Here is a 16080-nt window from a genome sequence, read left to right as displayed (position 1 = left end):
GCCAGAAAGCAGAACGTCATTTTTTCCATTTACAAATGCATACAAATGCCAGATAATAAGTTTATACTAACATACATTAAGCTAACAGTAGAATTAGGCATGAAAAGCAATAAAAGCAAAATATATATAGGTCTCCCTAAACATTCGCGAGGGTTAGGGGATCAAGAACCTCGCGATTGTTGAAAAATCGCGAATGTTTGGTGCCCCGATATATTGTAGGGAAATATAATACAGTGCTGCTTCCTTAACCTATTGAACCATGAACAATCATAAAACACATGAAAACATCGTAATATATTGTACTGGTGCCAGCTCATTGGTAAAGAAGGTGAGGAAAAACTATAGAATTCAAGAAAGAACTCGTAGAAAAGTACTGAAGTGGAGGAGGAAGAGAGAGGGGAGAATGTGCCGCCTTCAGTGATTCTACGATGTGTACGATACTAAAGCAGCACAAGTCGATAAAGGCTACAGAGCCAGTCAGTGATAAAGTGTAGCATTAACAATGTAGCAAGTAAGTTAAGCGATTAATTGATAGAAAAAGGACAGCACGAAAGTAACTCCTCCAGTGTTGTTGGAGTTATATTGGGCGACTGACAGCACTGCCTTCTCTAGTCTGTACTGCTCCTGCTGCAGTCTTCACCACCATTATTTATTTATTTAATAATTTGAACATACATACAGAGGTACAGCTTATGCTTTCAGTGGCCCTTATACACCCAACAACAACATAGCAACACTCGGGACATACTTAATGACGTATTTTATTCATTCTAGAGTATATGTCATGTTTCTATGTTATTAATATTGTTTATTATGTCATATTAGATAAATTGTGATAGATAAATAAGCCATAGAGTTTATATTAGTGCCATATTGAAGGACTATCTTGTCCTATCTCCAAACAAACTCTGCCACCGCCACAATTCTTAACACATTTAATGACATAAACATTGTCTCTACGTCCACAGCAGGACTCGAACCTGCTAACTCTGTATCAGAGTCCACACTACTTTACCACGGAGCTAGACCCGCAATAAGTATGGGCGCTTAGCCAAAGCTAAGCGATGCTTCCCCAAAATCCCCGGGCACCAAGCTTGTTTTGAAAGTTATTTCATCTGTGGACATAGAGACAATGTTTGTAAATACAGTGGACCCTCGGGCAACAATATTAATCTGTTCCAGAGAGCTTATCCTTAGGCGAATTTATCATTAATCGAATTAATTTTCCCCATAAGAAATAATGGAAATCCACTTAATCCGTTCCAGACAACCAAAAATATTAATTTTTTTTTTTCATGAAATATACATTTCCTTACAAAGAAAACAATGAGACATGTGCAATAACTACATAAATAAATGTTAAAATGACACTTACCTTTATTGAAGAGCATTGATGAGTGATGAGACGCTTTTTTTCTTGAACACACTGGAATTTTCAAAGTGATACATGAGTAAAGGCTTCACTTTGCAATCTCCAGTAGCATTACAACAAAACATGAGAGTTAGCCTTTTCCTCCTGAGTAATGTGGGTCCTGTTTGGCATTTTCTTCTAGAACAGGCCTGTTTCGTCACAATTGAACACTTGTTGTTGTTGGAATTTTTCAGCTTCACCATGCCTTATCACACTGTGTATGCCACTATGATTCTTAAATCTCTCAAGCCAATCTTTGCTGGCCTTAAATTCACCAATATGAGCACTAGTCCCAGGCATTTTTTCCTGTTCACCTAGGTGTTAGTCAACTGGTGTGGGTCGCATCCTGGGGGACAAGATTAAGAACCCCAATGGAAATAAGTTACAGTCCTCGATGATGCACTGACTTTCTTGGGTTATCCTGGGTGGCTAACCCTCTGGGGTTAATTGTTTCTCGGTAATTGTTTCTCGTTAAGCCACACCAAAAACACTCTCCTCACATTTTCGAGTAGTATAGCTGATGGTGGAGCAGCAGCAGCTGACAGTGGTGCAGCAACAGCTGACTGTGGTACAGCAGCTGCTGACTGTGGTACAGCAGCAACTGACTGTGGTACAGCAGCAGCTGACGGTGGTACAGCAGCAGCTGACGGTGGTGCAGCAGCAGCTGATGGTGGTGCAGCAGCAGCTGACGGTGGTGCAGCAACAGCTGGCGGTGGTGCAGCAACAGCTGACTGTGGTTCAGCAGCTGACCGTGATACAGCAGCAGCTGACGGTGGTGCAGCAGCAGCTGACCATGGTACGATAGTATTTAGATAATATTTCTTACCCTTTTTACCACAGGGTTGGCACTAGAAGCTTTCTTTGGGTCCATGGTGGCTTATTTGGCAGTTACAGAAACAATGGAATATTTAGCAGTTACTAAAAACAATGGAATAATACAAAATTTATCGAATATATGAGTGGAACCGTCCACCCTGGCTTGTAAACAATGACGGCAGGGCAGCTGAGGCACTCAGGCTGGACGGACAGGTATGGGACAAATCATGTTGGTCGAGTTTTTCATCGTTGATCAGACCAAAATTTTTACGCTCAGACTCTTCATTGGATGAATTTATCGTTAGACGATGCCTTTGTTGGCTGAGGGTCCACTGTAATTTCGCCTGTTTGCAAATTATTAAGCATTTGAAATCTCTTTCGTTGTACACTGCATATGGCAGGATTTGATGAAATAACTTTCAAAATGAGCTTGGTGCCCGGGGGATGGGGAAACATCACTTAGCTTCGGCTCAGTGCCCATACTTATTGCGGGTCTAGCTTCGTGGTAAAGTACTGTGGACTCTGATACAGAGTTAGCAGGTTTGAGTCCTGCTGTGGACGTACAGACAACGCTTGTAAATAATTTCGCCTGTTTGTGAATTGTTAAGCATTTCAACTCTTTCATTGTCCACTGCATATGGCAGGATTTGATGAAATAACTTTCAAAATGAGCTTGCTGCCCAGCGGTATGGGGGAAACATCACTTAGCTTTGGCTAAGCGCCCATACTTATCGCAGGTCTAGCTCCATGGTAAAGTATTGTGGACTCTGATAAAGAGTTAGCAGGTTCGAGTCCTGCTGTGGACTTAGAGACAATGTTTGTAAATAATTTTGCCTGTTTGCGAATTGTTAAGCATGTAGTGACATTTTAAATATGATGGGCAGCTGGGAATTCGCGAATGTTGAGGGGGACCTTTATGCAGTACATTCATTACTTGCCTTAAAATATTTGAAGTCTTAATGTAGGGGAAGAAGTGAGTAGTATTTATATGTAGGAAGTCAGGTGTAGGTAGACCTGGCTTCTACTCCCAAACATAATATACAGTGGACCCCCGCATAACGATCACCTCCGAATGCGACCAATTATGTAAGTGTATTTATGTAAGTGCGTTTGCACGTGTATGTTTGGGGGTCTGAAATGGACTAATCTACTTCACAATATTCTTTATGGGAACAAATTCGGTCAGTACTGGCACCTGAACATACTTCTGGAGTGAAAAAATATCGTTAACCGGGGGTCCACTGTATGACATTTAAAGCGGCCCTGGGCCATAAAATACACATTTAGTACACTCATTACAGTGGACCCCCAGTTCACGATATTAATCCATTCCTGAGAGCTCATCGTAAACCAAAATTATCGGAAAGCGAATCAATATTCCCCATAAGAAATAATGGAAATCAAATTAATCCGTGCAAGACACCCAAAAGTATGAAAAAAAAACTTTACCACATGATATATTAAGTTTAATGCAATATAATACAGTGGACCCCCGGTTAACGATATTTCTTCACTCCAGAAGTATGTTCAGGTGCCAGTACTGACCGAATTTGTTCCCATAAGAAATATTGTGAAGTAGATTAGTCCATTTCAGACCCCCAAACATACACACACAAAAGCACTTACATAAATACACTTACATAATTGGTCACATTTGGAGGTAATCGTTATGCAGGGGTCCACTGTAATTACAATAACAATACTAACAATAGAATAATCACAATAGAATAATTGACACTTACCTTTAATGAAGATCTGGTGATGATAGATGAGATGGGAGGAGGGGAGAGTGTCAAAGTTTTTAATGTTTAGAAGGGGAATTCCCCTCCATTAGGACTTGAGGTAGCAAGTCCTTTTCCGGGGTTACTTCCCTTCTTCTTTTAATGCCACTAGGACCAGCTTCAGAGTCACTGGACTTCTGTCGCACAACATATCTGTCCATAGAGGCCTGTACCTCTCGTTCCTTTATGACTTTCCTAAAGTGGTTCACAACATTGTCAGTGTACAGGTTGCCAACACGGCTTGCAGTAGCTGTGTCAGGGTGATTTTCATCAAAAAAGGTTTGCACTTCAAGCCACTTTGCACACATTTCCTTAATTTCAATAGTCATTAGCACCCTTGGTCTCGATTGGTTGGCACTAGAAGCTTTCTTGGGGCCCATGGTGACTTATTTTGCAGAAACAAGCACCAAAAACAGTGATAATATGGATAATATAGAATGTACTGAATGTATCCTTAGATGCGCGCACACTGGCTGGCTTGTAAACACTGGACACGTCTCATATGAATCGTATCGCATACTGGGTTTTGTAACGGGAACCGAGGCAAATTTTTTGCGATATAATGCTTCGGATACCGGATTTATCAGATACCGATGGCTTCGCAAACTGTACTTACCTTAAAATACTTCTAGTCTTAATGTAGGATGAGAGGAGAGTATTTATTTGTAGGAAGTCAGGTGTAGGTAGTTGGTAGGTGTAGGTAGCCAGTACGTGTAGGTAACTACCTACACCTGCCCAGAGTGATATTATTACCATTGACATGTATTGTTCAATGAGTTTAACCCTTAAACTGTCCAAATGTAGATCTACGTTCGCTCGCGTAGTGCTCCAAATGTAGATCTACGTTTTATTTTACATGCCTTCAAATGTAAAATAAAACATAGATCTACGTTCGGAGCGCTACGCAAGTGAACGAAGATCTATGTTTGGACAGTTTAACCCGTAAATGCTCCAAACGTATAGAAATGTTTTTACCGCTAGTGCCCCAAACGTACATGTACGTTTTATTTTTCCTGCCTTCAAATTTGGCACGATTGGCCTGAGATGCCTTGTCAGCATAGAATGGGTCCTAACACTCGGTGTGCGCAGTATTAAAAAAATCTGGGACCACTTAGTACCTTGTGGGAGCACCAGTTCAAATGAGCGCCAGCTAGAGCAAACAGGGCAGCAAACACCTGGGATTCACTGATGTCATGTAGTATTAACACTCCCATTTTAAGAGGAAAGTGATTTTGACCCTGAGTTTAGTGGCTTTGAGGTGGATGTGGCTACAAGTGGTCGAGGAAATATAAAAAAACCTCGATAATAACCCATGTGCAATATTTGTGCAACACCCTTTCAGAATGTCTTATAATCTATGCCCTAAGGCAAGAGAAACAATTCTGGCTGGCTGGCAGGCTGGCTGGTTGGCAGGCTGTCTGCCTGGCTGGATGACTGGCTGTCTGCCTGGCTGGATGACTGGCTGACTGATTGACTGGCTAGCTGGCTGGCTAGGTGGCTGGCTAGCTGGCTGGCTGGCTGGCCAGCTGCATGGTGGCCAGCTGTGTGACTGGCCGGCTGCTGGCGGCCAGGCTGTATCTCCGTTTGTCTGTCTGTATCAGTGTCTATCTCTGTCTCTATCTCTGTCTGTCTTTGTCTCTATCTGTTTCTGTCTCTGTCTATCCCTGTCTATCTCTTTCTATCTGTCTTTCTATCTCTGTCTCTCTCACAGGTACACAAATACATGTATACATAGTGTAAATTAACTAGGATAACCCAAAAAGTCCAGACAAAGTGCTATACTCTGCTTGAAGATGTGAGTAAAGGTGATGATGCAGTCTTGTGGCTCTGAGGCAGAGAGCTAGATGGATAGACAGATAGACAGGGAGCTTGATAGACAGACAAATAGACAGACATGTTTGTGTACCAGCGAAAACAAAGGAGGGTGATGCTCATCAAACGTCACCTCTAATCTTTTCTTATCTGCTGCACCCTCCCCCACCCTCGTGTATGCTCATCAAACGTCAACTCTTATCAGATGTTACCTCATCTTATCATGTCACTGTCAGGGGTGGACTTTGTTTTTCATGCTTCAAGGCAACTTATTATTTTATTATTATCATTACGTATTTTCTTCTTCTTCTTCTTCTTCTTCTTCTTCTTCTTCTTCTTCTTCTTCTTCTTCTTCTTCTTCTTCTTCTTCTTCTTCTTCTTCTTCTTCTTCTTCTTCTTCTTCTTCTTCTTCTTCTTCTTCTTCTTCTTCTTCTTCTTCTTCTTCTTCTTCTTCTTCTTCTTCTTCTTCTTCTTCTTCTTCTTCTTCTTCTTCTTCTTCTTCTTCTTCTTCTTCTTCTTCTTCTTCTTCTTCTTCTTCTTCTTCTTCTTCTCCTCCTCCTTCTCCTCCTCCTTCTCCTCCTCCTTCTCCTCCTCCTCCTCCTCCTCCTCCTCCTCCTCCTCCTCCTCCTCCTCCTCCTCCTCCCTCCTCCCTCCTCCCTCCTCCTCCTCCTCCTCCCTCTTATTATATATACTTCCACATATCCAAAACATTGCTGGGACATATAAATACTTTGTATATATTCAAAGACAATAGTAAATGGCCAAGGCAGGTGTAAATGTCCACCTGTCAGTGTGTTTGTGACAATTTGAGTACAATTTCAGTACCTAATACTAGTGTCAGAACAAAGATTGATTATGAAATGACAAGAACTACTATAAATTGTAATTATCAGAACATGAAAATTATATAAAATATGAAAAATAGAAAAAAAGGTATATCGGCAACACTTTTGCAAGCGGCAGCGCTCCATGTTGCCGCCAGGTGATCCCCAGGTGCCAACTTTGCAGCCTCATGTCTCAGTAAGTACTGACTCTAAAAAAAATTTTTTTTTTTTATCCTATAACACTTAGAAAAACGTGCTCTTTTTTCAGTAAAAAAAAAAAATTTTTTTATTTTTCAAAATATTCGTGGCACTGGGGTAGTGAACGTATACATACGTTTGGACCGTTTACAGGTTAATGGTTAATCATTTCTAACAACTCCCTTTAGATGCCATCGTAAATGAAGGGAGAAGTGATGAGAAGTCGTGCTGAGAATTGCAAACAAAGCCGAATGCGTTAAGGGGAGTGACTGAGCTAAATGCAGATTGATACACATTTTCTCTGGTGCTGAACCAGAGAAAACAGAATTTTTTCTCTCTGCCTCATATTTATGTGAAATTTATTGTACTGTGGGTGTATGTATTATGTTTATATGCTATGTAATGCATTTCTTATGTAATTTTGAAGAAAATATCATAGATGGATAAATGATAATTTCTATATTAAAGTAAAATGTGACATTTAATGTGCCCAAGAGTGATTATTATTATTACGAATTAGTATTATTAATACAGCCTCTCCTCTCTTAATGACAGAGTTCCAATACACAAATAACCCGCACATAAAAGACAGAAGCTTACGACGACAGCTAAGACCACATTGTTAAAGTGAGGAGCATACTATAATGGTAGCAAGTTTGTGTCAACCATCTTTGATATTGTTTTAATGTCACCTTTGCACCATTTATAACATTACTGGTATATTTTTAAATGTTTATACAGTAGTGTACTGTATGTTGAAATAAACAGAATAGAGGAAATCAGCTCTAATATACAGCAGGGCCCCGCTTTACGGCGTTTCACTTTACGGCGTTCTGCTAATACGGTCATTTCAAATTATGACCAAAACTCGCTATACGGCTCCTCCCACCTGACTTTCTAATACAGTCACCGCGCCCCACCCTGTTGGTTTACATTCTTTGTGAGCTCAGTAAGCACTAAGTCTCTCCATTTTGTCTGAAAACTCCAAAATTTCAAATGTTTTTAAAAGTTATTTCGTATTTTATATATATTTTTTTTTTTTTTTCAACAAGTCGGCCGTCTCCCACCGAGGCAGGGTGACCCAAAAAAGAAAGAAAATCCCCAAAAAGAAAATACTTTCATCATCATTCAACACTTTCACCACACTCGCACATTATCACTGTTTTTGCAGAGGTGCTCAGAATACAACAGTCTAGAAGCATACACATATAAAGATACACAACATATCCCTCCAAACTGCCAATATCCCAAACCCCTCCTTTAAAGTGCAGGCATTGTAGTTCCCATTTCCAGGACTCAAGTCCGACTATATATACTCTGATAATTATACTTATGTATACCTGTACTTAAATAAACTTACATACTGTGCTGGCATGCAGGTACACATTAAAATCAGTAAGAGTGTCTTATGTCTCCAGATGTCATATTAGTAATGATAATAATAATCATCGAGTCTCATTTAAATGTCGTATATTACATTAAATACACATTTTCATTAATCCATCTATGATATTTTTTCAAAATTATATAATAAACACGATACATAACATAAAAAGATGATAAATACACCCCACAATAGAATAAATAAGCATAAATATGAGATGTGGTAGCCAGATAACTTGTACAAGTGATGCCAAAAATAACATTTTCTCTAATCTAACATAAGAGAAAATGTGTTACTGGGGGTAACTGTAGAAAATTATTCCTTTCGTATGTAAGTAAGTAAGTAAGTAAGTAAATTTATTCAGGTATACACAATACAGTTACATAGAATTATCATACATAGCAGCATATGTGTAGAGAACCTAGGATAACCCAAAAAAGTCAGACAGATTGACTTATTTCCATTGGGGTCCTTTTACCTTATTATTATAATATAAAGGTTATAATATTTTCTTATTATTCTATAATGAAGATAACATCTTATTATCATACTAAAAAGACTATCTACTACACGAGGGTCATTAACTCTTTCAGGGTCCGTCCCGTAGATCTACGGCTGGTCGGTGAGTGTCCAAACCGTAGATCTACGCCAAAATTCTAGCGCCGTCAAATTTAGCGCGAAAGTGCTCATAGGCCTACATATGAGAGAATGGGTCTGCGCCGTGGGTGTGCGCCGTAAACAAAAAATCTAGGCGCCTGCATAGCATTGTGGGAACGCCGGCTCAGTCACCCTTGTTCACCATGTCTCGTCGCAAGTCAGCTCTCACTCCCCGGAAAATTGGGACTCTCCTCTTCCTGTCTGATAGTTCTGACACTGATGGAAGTGGAAATGAAGACGAATTCTACGGCTTTGATAAGTTAGTGACCGAAAATAATGACCAGGATATCGATAATAGTGCAGAAAACCCTGACGATCCTCGACCTTCTACCTCTGGTGTGGGCACTCATGACTCAGGGTCGGGTGTTCCTAAACGTAAGAGAAAACTAATATTTTCCCGTGGCCTGGCCTCTGACTTCAGTAATGACGATGATTCTGACGTGGATTGTGATTTTATTGCGCTCGACGATCATTCGAGTAGTGATAGTGAGGAAACATATTCACCAGTGAAGCGTCGGTATGTTCGCCGCCGCATGCGCTCGGGTAGTGTACCCTATGCTGTGCCCAGGGGACGGAGTTCATCCCGGAGTACATCCCGGAGTACATCCCGTGGCCCTACACCCGTTTTAGGTAGTGATAGTGAGGATGATGTGGCTACACTTGGCATGGATGGGCCACAGACATCAGTGGATGGTGTTAGTGGGGCTGGTGGTGGTAGTGGCACCGCCATGCGTGACTCGCTGTGCCACGCGGGAACCCACGCTGCTGACTCGTCAGTTCAAGGACAAAGCGGAGCGTCACCCACCAGCCCGCCACAACCACCCGTACAACCAGCCTATGATGTCCAGTATCCACCAGCAAACCGTATCTGGGATTGGCAGCAAAATCCCAATTTTGTTCCCAGCCCTCACCACTTTGATGACTCGCAAAGTGGAATTCTACCTACCTGTCCCCTTGGAACCACGGCCAATGAACTGGAATTCTTTGAATTATTCTTTGACCAGCCATTGATGGAAATTATTGTCAGGGAAAGTAATAAGTATTTTCAATACACCATGGCAAATACGATCTTATCACCACAGTCAAGACTACACAGGTGGAAAGAGACGACTGTTGCAGAAATGTATTTGCTTTTTGCAACAATAATGCTTATGCCTCACGTCTATAAGCATAATATAAAAGCATACTGGTCCACAGATCGGCTAATTTGTACCCCATCCTTCAGTGAAATAATACCAGTGAACAGGTTTATCTTACTGTTACGTATGTTGCACTTCTCTGACAAAACCAGGCCTGACAGAAGTGACAGGTTATACAAGATTAGAAATGTTTTCATGTATCTCAAACAAAAGTTCAGGATATACTTTTATCCATTCAAGAATCTTGTAATTGACGAGTCTTTGATTTTGTTCAAAGGTAGACTGTCATTCAAGCAGTATACACCGAGCAAGAGGAACCGCTTTGGTATAAAATTGTTTGTACTCTGTGATTGTGACAGTGGCCTGGTGTTGGATATTGTTGTATACACGGGTAGTAAAACATAGAAAGATACCAAGATGTTATTGGGTATATCAGGTGACGTAGTGAGAAACATGATGGCACCTTATCTTGGTAAGGGCCATACATTATATACCGATAACTGGTACACAAGCCCATTACTCAGTGATTTCATGCGAGTGAACAAGACAGATGTGTGTGGCACAGTGCGTTCTAATCGTAAACATATGCCCAGGCTCAACGCAGGTGTTCGTGGTGATGACGTGCAGGTGTTTACTGCCAATGACATCATGGCATTACGGTGGCATGACAAACGAGATGTCACATTGTTGACAACCATTCACCGTAATGAAATGCAAGACAGTGGCAAAGTTGATCGAGTGACTAATGAACGTATTCGAAAACCAGTGACAGTGATTGATTATACACAAAACATGCGCTTGGTTGACAAGTGTGACATGCAGATTGGTTTTGTTGACTGTGTTCGTAAGAGTTACAAGTGGTACATGAAACTTTTCTTCCATCTCATGGACATTTCAATGCTGAATGCATATAATATGTACCAAATAAAGACTGGTAACAGACCACCGTATGGTGAATTTTGTTTGTCTGTTGTCAGACAACTCATAATGAAGTACCAGGTAACAACACCTGCAATACAACATGGTCCTCGAATTCATCACAATATACCCAAGCGTTTGAGAAGAGAAGGTGATCATTTCATAATACAGCTTCCTTCAACTCAAAAGAAATTTGCTCAGAAGAGATGCATTGTCTGTGCACAAACAAAACGACGGCAACAAAGACGCAAAGACACTCGGTTTATGTGTGAGGAATGTAAGGTGCCTCTGTGCATGGTCTTGTTTCAAGGAGTTCCACAAGCTCCAGCAGTTCTAAAACCATGTCCAGTGATTGTAAATATGTAAATATATGATAGAACATTAGTATTATACAATATTTGTGCATGTTTATTGTAATAAACAACAGTGGTAAACAATAATATGATAATAACTTTAGTGCGGTTATTGTGTTCAATACAGTGAGTTTATATATATACATTATATACATTGGTCTCTCAGGCCCCAAATGTTAGTAGGAATAGAAAAAAATTGGAAAAGAAAAGAAAAAACAACTAAAACAACAAAATAATATAATACGCGTATGTGGAATTCGTCGATGTTGCCGCCACCACATCATTTTCTACAAACTTCTTGGCAATCTCGGTAAGTACTGATCTCTAATTTTTTTTGTTTTATTACCTTCACAAAAATTATTTTATTATTATCACACTGGCCGATTCCCACCAAGGCAGGGTGGCCCGAAAAAGAAAAACTTTCACCATCATTCACTCCATCACTGTCTTGCCAGAAGGGTGCTTTACACTACAGTTTTTAAAGTTCCTTCAGAGTGCAGGCACTGTACTTCCCATCTCCAGGACTCAAGTCCGGCCTGCCGGTTTCCCTGAATCCCTTCATAAATGTTACTTTGCTCACACTCCAACAGCACGTCAAGTATTTAAAAAAACTCCTATGTCCAGTGATTGTAAATATGTAAATATATGATAGAACATTAGTATTATACAATATTTGTGCATGTTTATTGTAATAAAACAACAGTGGTAAACAATAATATGATAATAACTTTAGTGCGGTTATTGTGTTCAATACAGTGAGTTTATATATATACATTATATACAGATTCTTTATCTTTTAACTCCACGCCTCTTGCCAAGACCCTCGCATTTACTTCTCTTACAACCCCATCTATAAATATATTAAACAACCACGGTGACATCACACATCCTTGTCTAAGGCTTACTTTTACTGGGAAAAAATTTCCCTCTTTTCTACATACTCTAACTTGAGCCTCACTATCCTCGTAAAAACTCTTCACTGCTTTCAGTAACCTACCTCCTACACCATACACTTGCAACATCTGCCACATTGCCCCCCTATCCACCCTGTCATACGCCTTTTCCAAATCCATAAATGCCACAAAGACCTCTTTAGCCTTATCTAAATACTGTTCACTTATATGTTTCACTGTAAACACCTGGTCCACACACCCCCTACCTTTCCTAAAGCCTCCTTGTTCATCTGCTATCCTATTCTCCGTCTTACTCTTAATTCTTTCAATTATAACTCTACCATACACTTTACCAGGTACACTCAACAGACTTATCCCCCTATAATTTTTGCACTCTCTTTTATCCCCTTTGCCTTTATACAAAGGAACTATGCATGCTCTCTGCCAATCCCTAGGTACCTTACCCTCTTCCATACATTTATTAAATAATTGCACCAACCACTCCAAAACTATATCCCCACCTGCTTTTAACATTTCTATCTTTATCCCATCAATCCCGGCTGCCTTACCCCCTTTCATTTTACCTACTGCCTCACGAACTTCCCCCACACTCACAACTGGCTCTTCCTCACTCCTACAAGATGTTATTCCTCCTTGCCCTATACACGAAATCACAGCTTCCCTATCTTCATCAACATTTAACAATTCCTCAAAATATTCCCTCCATCTTCCCAATACCTCTAACTCTCCATTTAATAACTCTCCTCTCCTATTTTTAACTGACAAATCCATTTGTTCTCTAGGCTTCCTTAACTTGTTAATCTCACTCCAAAACTTTTTCTTATTTTCAACAAAATTTGTTGATAACAGCTCACCCACTCTCTCATTTGCTCTCTTTTTACATTGCTTCACCACTCTCTTAACCTCTCTCTTTTTCTCCATATACTCTTCCCTCCTTGCATCACTTCTACTTTGTAAAAACTTCTCATATGCTAACTTTTTCTCCCTTACTACTCTCTTTACATCATCATTCCACCAATCGCTCCTCTTCCCTCCTGCACCCACTTTCCTGTAACCACAAACTTCTGCTGAACACTCTAACACTACATTTTTAAACCTACCCCATTCCTCTTCGACCCCATTGCCTATGCTCTCATTAGCCCATCTATCCTCCAATAGCTGTTTATATCTTACCCTAACTGCCTCCTCTTTTAGTTTATAAACCTTCACCTCTCTCTTCCCTGATGCTTCTATTCTCTTTAATTCTGTAAGAAAAACTAATTTTTTTTTTTTTTCAAAATTTCTTGGACACTGGTGCGTGACTTCAGATTTTGGCCTTGGACCCTGAAAGGGTTAAGACTATCTACAATACGAGGGTCATTAAGACTATCTACTACCCGAGGGTCATTACTACTATCTACAATACGAGGGTCATTACTAGGGATAAGGTAAAATTTACACGTATTTTAGCTAAAAAATAGAAAATCATTCCCCTCCCTTTCTGTTGCTTCATTCATCAGACACTTTTTGGCAGTCTTCTTGAACTGGTTCAAGCTATGACTGGCCTTGACATTTGTGGGTAGTCTGTTCCATTCCTTTATTGCTGTACAATAAAAGGTGTTTGAAGCCTGGCCACTGACTGTGGGTACTACAAAGTTGTGCTCTCTCCCCCTAGTACTATGATTGCTTTGGTTCCCAACCTTGACAAAATTGACAGCAAGATATTCTGGACACTGTTCGTGAGCAATTTTATAAACATGATTTAGTTTCAGTTGTTTTACTCTGTCTTCAACATTCAGCATATCCAACTGCTGTAATTCATCCTGGCCTACATGTTCTCTTGGTCCCAGCCCCAGGATGAATCTTACGATTTTGTTCTGGGTGATTTGCAGTCTATCTTTCAGTTTTTTTGTCAAGGCAGAGTACCAAGAAGAGCAAGCGTAATCTATATGGCATTGTATAAGGGCTAGACATAGGGTCCTGCGAGCCTCAGTAGGTAGACACTGTGCTTGTCTATACAGGAACTTCAGCCTGGCATTCGCTTTCTTTACTACACTGTTCCCTATCAATTCTCCTGACATGCATGGGTCAAAGGGGATTCCCAGATATTTAACTGATGAAACCAAAGTGATGGACTCCCCATTACACTGAACATTAAAATTATTTACCCTTCTCAGTTTATGTTTCGTTCCAAAGAGAATGGCTCCAGTTTTCCCTAGGTGTAATGATAGTTTGTTGTCTACTAACCATTTGCTGCAGGACTCCAGTTCCAGTGTTAAAACATTAGCAATATCTTGTGGGTCTTTACCTGTCACTAACAGAGCACTGTCATCTGCATACAGTAGGAGTTTGCACTTGACACTGATAGGCATATCATTGACATAACATAAGAATAGTAAGGGACCCAGAATACTACTTTGGGGAACTCCACATGTTATCGGCAGGGGTTCTGATTCCGTTTTGTTGATTTTGACTATTTGTCTCCTGTTGCTAAGGTAGGACTTAAACCAGTCTACAGAACCTATACCGATAGATTGAAGTTTATTACATAATATATTGTGGTTGACAGTATCGAAGGCCTTTTGCAGGTCTAAGGTTACCATACCTATGAGGTTCCCTTTTGACATTTCAGTTCTCAGGTAATCCATCAGATTAATAAGGGAGGTATCGGTTGAGTAGGATCTTCTAAAGCCCGATTGATAGCTATGGAGAATGCTGTTGTCATTAAGGTACTTAACTACTTGAGAATACACCGCCCTCTCCAGAATTTTAGATATTATACTGAGTATACTAACAGGTCTATAGTTGCTTACATCAGACCTATTATTTTTCTTGAAGATAGGAGTAACTCTGGCCTCCTTGAACCCCTCCGGTACGGTATTAGTGGTGATTGATAGATTTATTATGTGAGCAATAGGGATTGACAGTTCAAAAGCACCATCTTTTAGGAACTTAGATGGGATGTTATCAGGGCCTGTGCTCTTAGTTGGGTTTAACCTGCTTAGTTCTTTATGAATGAAGTCATGAGATACACTTACTAGTTGACAACTGTTTGGGGTTACCCCTTTATTGGTATAGTATGTTTGAAACTTATCAGAGTCTGTGTTAAAGGTATTTGATGCAGCTGGTAGTTTACTTACTAGTGTTGATGCAACAGATGTGTAGTAGGAATTAAAGCAGTTTGCCACCTTAGATGTTTCGTGGCATACCTCATTATCGATAGTGAGTACTATGTTAGACCTATCTACTGGCTTATGGCTATATCCCAACTGTTTTAGTTGTTGCCAGAGCTTTCTGGGGTTATGGTTATATTCTTCAATTTTTGAGCAATAGTGCTTTGCCTTTGCTCCTTTTATAAGCCTTTGTACTCTGTTCCTCACCCTTTGGAATTCATTTAGTGCTGCAATATCCTGTCTGTTTGCTTTAAATCTTTTTAGCAGCTGGTCTCTGAATTTCATATTATCTAATATCTCAGTAGTCATCCAGGGTTCAGTTCTTCGTTTAATCCTAACCTCTTTAACTGGTGCAATATTATTAAGAATGGTAGTGAACATTGTTTTGAATTTTTCCCAGGCATCGTTTACGTCCGTGCAACTTGTTATCTCTGTCCAGTCACAATTGTGTAGCCTATTTACCAGTGTTTCTTTACTGTAGTTTCTAGTTGACCTCATTTTTATTGTCCTGTGTAGGCCTATCCTATCCCTAGTGATTTTCCTGGTGCAGTAAATGATGAAATGATCACTAAGACCTGTGGTAATGACGCCTGACTGACTAATGTTCTCAGCGCGGTTGCAAAGTATGTGGTCAATTAGGGTGGCTGAGAACTGTGTGATCCGGGTTGGTTTATTAATTAGTTGGGTGTAGCTATTTAATCCTAGAATTTGCTTATACCTT

The 16080-nt window shown here is 40.1% G+C and overlaps 1 protein-coding gene across 3 annotated transcripts in view; it reads left to right on the top strand.

Annotated features, from left to right (window-relative positions):
• Positions 1–16080, top strand: part of Edem2 (ER degradation enhancer, mannosidase alpha-like 2) — a 285175-nt gene that overhangs the window by 87707 nt on the left and 181388 nt on the right. The window lies entirely within an intron of this gene.

This window comes from Cherax quadricarinatus, chromosome 19 (genome assembly GCF_038502225.1).
Source record: "Cherax quadricarinatus isolate ZL_2023a chromosome 19, ASM3850222v1, whole genome shotgun sequence".
NCBI lineage: Eukaryota > Metazoa > Arthropoda > Malacostraca > Decapoda > Parastacidae > Cherax > Cherax quadricarinatus.
This window is presented reverse-complemented; position numbering and strand designations above follow the sequence as displayed.